This window comes from Podarcis tiliguerta (genome assembly GCF_965153285.1).
Source record: "Podarcis tiliguerta genome assembly, chromosome: 2".
Classification (NCBI taxonomy): Eukaryota; Metazoa; Chordata; class Lepidosauria; order Squamata; family Lacertidae; genus Podarcis; species Podarcis tiliguerta.
Window position 1 is genome coordinate 118,248,796 of NC_139535.1, and position 7,181 is coordinate 118,255,976.

The following is a 7,181-nucleotide window of genomic DNA, read 5'->3' on the forward strand; positions in this document are numbered from 1 at the left end:
CAAAGAAGCTCTAAAACAGGGGTGGCTTCTTTATGGTCCTCCAGGGCAGGGCTTTTTTCAGCCACAGAAACAGCTGCCATTGCCCTTCTAAGAGAATAAGGGAGGTGCTCATGATGGTTTCCGGCACCTCTTTTCCTAGAAAAATAGCACTGCTCCAGGGGTTGGTGGTCCAGCTCCCATCAGCCTCAACCAGCATAGCCAATGATCAGGGATAATGAGAGCTGAAGAGCCTCTGCCACAGGTCCCCCCCCCCCCCGCTGCAGAGCAGGATGGCTCAGCTGCAGTCATGAAAGGGTTTCTGTGCAGAACTTAATGACTGGTGAAATGTTATCCTTTCCAAATGACATGCCAGCCGTTCACGTGAAAACAAATCTCTCCTAGAACATCTACTTCATCAGTTTAAGTTAACATGTTACGAGACTCATCCTCCTATTCAAAATAAAATAAAACTAACGGAGAGATTAATCCTGGCATACCCTTTCACCTGACACCAAGGTTCCCGTTAACCCTGCTTTTTTCTGTGGCCAATATTTACTCATGCATGCATCTGTTCCTGGTTAAGACAAATTTGACTTCCACATAGCAGCAGTTTCGTAAGAAGAATAGGCCCCTAAGAGGAACTTGCTCACTTTACCTAGAATACAACTGGGCTTCTGTTACAAGTAAACCTCTATAGTGGGTATATTCAGGTCAGCTATGGATAGGAGAGGAAAAGGAGGAGGAAGAGAACGTTTCATTCCTGGAGGAATAAAGGCTAGAAATAGTGTAGAACTGGCACCCTCTGGTGGTCATCATATTTTACAGTCTGGTACAGCCATTGGTTGTATTTAAGCCAATTTACCACACAAATGATTATCACTGCAGTAAAGGTTGCGTTTTTGGACTCTGTTGAAGTGTTGCTGCATTTTCATGTCACTGAATATGCATTTTGCAGTTTGGAAAATGGACTTTTAACTCCCTCCTGTTGCCATTCCTCCACTGCTATGATTTTGGTTTCAGGTGGGTTTTTTGTTTTCATTAGATTGCTGTCCTGTGCCTTTAACAGTATTTTTTCTTCACCTGTAAGAGTGAACTGTTACAAACTGAAGGCATGATGATCCATCACCCTCCGTTCATTATGGCGGAGTGGGGGTGGAATGCTGCAACACAACGCTGCAGTGTAGAGTAGTCCTATTCAGGGCCCCCCAGCTAATTAATCATCTCTGGCTCAGCTAAAAAAGTGTCAAAGTGAGTTAAACTGCCAAGCAAGTTCAGCAGCAGGGCCACCATGCCTCTCCTCTGCTGGATGTAAGCAAAAGCCTAGCAGTTAAAAAAGAAATCTGTTATGCAGGTAGAAACTCGGCAGCACTGCCTCTGACATGTATGACTATCTGCCTGTTGGCCAGAAGTTGTGGGTGTGTCTTTGGTGCAGTGAGCTCCTACTCTAAAGGAGCAAGTTCATTTCCTTGAGGCCAAAGTGGCAGAGCTGAGAAAGCTGAGATAGGCAGAGAGGTTTGTGGAGGAGGCCTTCGAGGATGCTGTGCCTCACTCCCAGGATGAGAACTCCCCTCATGTCAAGAATAGTAAGGGATCTGGGGAAGGAAGGTATCACTCTGAGGAGGAGGAAAGCAATGCCATGGAAAGGACCTGTTCAATGGAGGATGAACTTGTGGGATGAGAAACACAGAGCAGTCAAGTACAACATCCCTAGAGTGGACATAAAAAGGGGGTGTCTGGACCAGCCAGTTGGAACTTCCTGTTTCCTCCTAGGCTGAGACAGACTTCCTCTACATGTGGCCAGAGGTAGGTGTGGCCTCACCTGTGCGGGTAACAAAAACATAGGACTGGCCGCCAATGACTACATTCGTTGAAGAAACAACATCTGCTTAGCCTAAGAGGTTCTCTTGGCTTCCAGCCAAGAGAGGACAAAGGAGCTGTCTCCTTATGGGATAGTTTCTAGGTATACTACTTTTGTAACTTAAGTCTGCCTTCTAGGATCCATCTGTGAACAGAATGTGAGTGAGTAAACTCTTTTTATACTTTTATAGAAGACTGTGTCATGTCTATCTTTTTATGAGGGACTATAGGGGAAATTAGGGGACGTGGGTGGCGCTGTGGGTAAAAGCCTCAGCGCCTAGGGCTTGCCGATCGAAAGGTCGGTGGTTCGAATCCCCATGGCGGGGTGCGCTCCCGCTGTTCGGTCCCAGCGCCTGCCAACCTAGCAGTTCGAAAGCACTCTCGGGTGCAAGTAGATAAATAGGGACCGCTTACTAGCGGGAAGGTAAACAGCGTATCCGTGTGCAGCTCTGGCTTGCCAGAGCAGTGATGTCATGCTGGCCACGTGACCCGGAAGTGTCTTCGGACAGCGCTGGCCCATGGCCTCTTTGAGTGAGATGGGCGCACAACCCTAGAGTCTGTCAAGACTGGCCCGTACGGGCAGGGGTACCTTTACCTTATAGGGGAAATTACCAAGGAAACTTATTTTAGAGGCTTTAGCGAGCCTGAGCAAACACATCCACTGTGCAAGTTTAAAAAGGGGAATGTTACTCTTCTAAATTGTAGAATTTGTTAACACAAGTTGGAAAGGATATAATCAAACAATATATCCTCTCTGCATCCTTTAACGTTCCCACAGAACTTGTGTGCTGCATATACTTCTCAGGTGGGGTGGAGAGATCCTTGCAGACAGACACTGTATATAAGTGCTTATACTCTGATGCTAGAAGCCTCCAAGGCAAGATGTGCAGAGTGGAATTCCTGGTCTTAGAAGACAGCAAAATTTAATTAATTTAATTTAGTTTAATTGGTTTTATTTAATAATTAAATAATTTAGTACTGGGGACATGCTTTCGTCTTCCTGCAAGGATAAATCCTGTTCCACCAACCCCTTAAAGAAGTATCAACAAGTATAGAAATAAAAGTGATCCAGCTGGCTTTCAAAAAGCTTTAAATAAAATACCTCATCAAGTAAGCTTAGCAGTCATGGAATAAAAGGTGAGGTCCTCATGTGGATCAGGAGCTTTGGTAATTAAGTAACAGGAAGGAAGAGAAGGCATAAATGGACAGTTCTTCTGATGGAGGGATGCAGAAAGTGGAGTTCCCCAAGGACCGGGGGACCTGGGCTTTTTGTCTTGTTCATAAATGATCTAGAGTTAAGAGTGAGCAGTGATGTGGCCATGTTTGCTGATGTTGCTATACTTTCCAGGGTTGTTAAAACAAAAATGGATTGTGAACAGCTCCAAAAGGACCATTCCAAACTGAGTGGATAAGTGGTCAGATGAGAAATGCAATTCAATGTAAAGTGATGGATATCGGGCAACACCCCCCACCCTTAATTTCACACAAACACTTATGGGATCTGAACTGGCAGTGACTGACCAAGATCAATACATTGGAGTCATTGGCTCAGTGTGCAGCAGCTGTGAGAACGGCAAACTTCATGCTAGGGATCATTAGGAAGGGAATTGAAAATAAAACATCATAATGCAGTTATACAAGTCTATGCTGTGACCACGTTTGGAGTACTGCGCTCAGTTCTTACTTCATAGAATATATTGCAGAGCTGGAAGAGGTTCAGAAAAGGGGAACAAAATGACTGAGCAGATGAAGAAGTTCCCCTTTGAGGAAATGTTTGGTATAAGTTGTTTATTTTAAAGTTATTGTGACTTTTTATATTGGATCAGGTTGTTACTATTAATGTTTGATGTTTTATTAAGTTTTTAGTTATTTTTAAAATAATTATTAATTTTTCAAATTTTACTTTGCAAATTAAACATCTTTTATTATACCATACATTGATTGACTTCCCTCCCTCCCCTTCCAAGGTTCATTTAACTTTTCCACCATTCATGCATACAGTCGTACCTTGGTTTTCAAACAGCTTTGTTCATGAACAACTCGGAACTTGAACGTCGCAAACCCGGAAGTAAGTGTTCCGGTTTGCGAACTTTGCCTTGGAAGCCAAACGGCCGCGGCGGCTTCTGATTGTCTGCAGGACGCTCCTGCAGCCAATCGGCAGCTGTGCCTTGGTTTCCAAATGTTTCAGAAGTCAAACGGACTTCTGGAACGCATTCTGTTTGAAAACCACGGTATGGTTGCATTTTGATACATCCATCTATTTCTGTTTTCCTATCTTACATCACTTCAGTATTTATTATACTGTTGAATTTTCTTTAATACTGCCAGCGTTTTCAAATGTACACAATTATTTTCAATATACTTGACAAAAAAATTCCACTCCTCCTTAAATACTCGTTCTTCTTGTTCTCTACTTGTTAGACCCGCTAACTCTGCATATTCTGACATCTTAAGTTACCAATCCTCCTTGCTGGGGAAACAGCTCACTTTCCATTTCTGGGCCAGCAAGATCCAAGCCGCTGTTCTTGCATAGATAAATATTTTTTTCTGACTCCTGGGTACCTCTGTCTGACTAATTCCTAACAAAAAAGTATCTGTTTTTTTTGGGGGGGGGGTTGTTTTGAACATTTTCATCTCATTATATATCATTTCCCAATATTCTTTTACATTTTTGCGTGTCCACCGCATATAAAAAAAGTTCCTTCTACTTCTTTACATTTCCAACATAAAGCCGATTCCACACTGTACTTTTTAGCCAATCTACTTGGAGTTAAATACCATCTATGAATCCTTTTAATATAGTTCTCTTTCAATGTGTATTTCTATTTGTTGGAAAGTTTTTATATTTGTTGGAAGCTGCCCAGAGTGGCTAGGGCAACCCAGTTAGATGGGCAGAAGATAGATAGACAGATAGACAGTCATACCTTTGGTTGCGAACGTGATCCGTGTGGGAGGCACATTTGGATTCGGCGCTTCTGCGCATGCGCGTGATGTCATTTTGTGTTTCTGAGCATGCGCAAATGTCAAAACCCAGAAGTAACCTGTTCCAGTACTTCTGGGTTCAGCACCGTCCGCAACCCGAAAACGTGCAACCTGTAGTATATATTATAAATGTTGCATATTTTGAGGTTTTTTAGTTTAGAGAAGGCAAGTAAGTGGCAACATAATAGAATTGTAAAAAACAGTGCCTGGCATGGAGAAAGCAGATAGAGAAAAGTTTTTCTCCCTAACATTAGAACTTGTTGAAGCTGAGTTTTGGAATATTCAGGAAAGACAAAAAGAAAGTACTTATTCACACAGCAGATAGTTACTGTGCAACTTGCTTCGCAGGAGACACTGGGGACCAGCAACTTGGATGGCTTTAAGAGGGGGTTAGAAAAATCCATGGAGGTGAAGGTTATCATTAGCTATTAGCTAGGATGGTTATGTTCTGCCTCCAAAGGCATCCGGTGAAACTGGAAGATTGAGGACAAACGAAACAAAGGACTCCACAGAGTGTGTAGTTAAAATTCAAGACTGATATTCATCACATCACCACAAGGTGGTGGTATAGTACAGACTTATCCTGTGATATTGCTTGAATTTCCAGGCAAAATGAAAATCTGCATTTTTCATTCTCCCCAAACACAAGCAGATCATGAGTGTCAGAAGATTGCACCAGTTCCTAGAAATTTAGTGATAACACATGGTGAGATACATTTGAATTGGTGTGGAACAGTTGAAATTTAACTACAGGTATTTTAATAAAAAATGAAATGTCCCTGTTGTGCGCCAATTATCCCAGTGCCTTTGCAGATGTCAGACACAACACTGGAAGGAAAGATCAGTGAACACTTGGGTGGATGAGTCCTGCCTGCACAGTTTTCCTTAGGTCTCCATAAGTGAATGGGACTCAATTATTTAAAAAACGAAAACTGAAAATTCAAGGAAGGGGTTTGGAACTTCTCTGCGGGGGGCGAGCCCACCCAGACTCCCCACGTGACTCCAGCCCTGACTGCAGAGCTCTCTTTGCTTGAGGAGGATGGAGTACCCACCAAATTCTCTCTCTTTTGTAGAGGCCAGTAGTTTAAATATACAAGACCTGACACAATTCTGGAAAGGAAAACACAGCTTCAAAAGGACCACAGCCGCAAAATCCAGGCATACTGCCAGAAATACTGAAGTAATTTTTCTGCATGGTTGCATACAAATATAGGAAACCGGCCTATTCTATGACATTGAGTCTGTTTTCCCAAATGACGACCAGATCTTTCTCACATGACATTCTTGCATAGGGAAGTTGTTCCTTTGCTACAGTCAGTTTACACTTTCCTAACATTCAAACTGGAGGAGGCAAGGAAGCACATTGTGGATTGTTTGTGGTAGTCTACCAATTGCAGGACCATGTCCACCAACCCACTGCTGGAGGCAATATGCCTCTGAATACGAGTTCCTGAAGGGGAAGAGCCCTGATGAGCTCCAGTCCTGCTTGTGGGCTTCCGATAGACATCTGGTTGGCTACGGCAAGAGCTGGATGCTGGACTGAACAGGTCTTTCATTCAGATCCAGAGGGCTGATCATGCCCCTGTGGCTGAGATGCAGCAGCTAATCTCTTTTGCAAAGGAAGGAAGCAAACAAATCAAAGTTGTCTGGCAACTACAGGATATGCTCCATGTCACACCTAGGCAAGTCCAAATATGAGATCATGAAGACTGGTCTAGGTGACCAGGAGCAGCTCCTGCAATTGTCAGGCAACTGCAAATTGTTGATTTCCTGCCTTCTGCAAGAGCAGGCCACGTGCTAAAGCAGTACAGAAAAGAGAAAGCATTTGTAATGGAAATGAACATTTTGACCCCAGTAAGGTTGCTTTAGGAGCAATGGGCTGCATCCAGTGTTGTCTGTCCACAAGCACAAGGTGGGTTTTAATATTACGCAACAGAAGAATCCATTGCAACCGTTGCCGTAGCACAAACTAGTTTGCAAGAGATTGTGCAATGTATAGTGTAGCAAAGTTACCAGCAATATGACAAAACACTTTTGCTGGTGAACAAATTTAGCGCTAAGTTATTTTAACTTAATGCTACCCATGAAAAGCAACCTTAGGTCTGGCCATTGATCCATCTAGCTCCATATTGTCTACACTGGCTGGCAGTTGCTCTCCAGGGTTCCAGGCAGAGACCAGTGGTGGGCCTTGTGGTCTAAAATTTCAGCGGCTTGCTGTGCGATACCAAAATTCGGTGCCCCCTGCCTTTCATCCTCCATTCTAAGTAAATTCTAAATAAAAGTTATGGCATCCCTGTAACTGAACTGGTCACCCTCCCCTAAACCCACTACAAAGGTAAAGGTAAAGAAACCCCTGACAGTTA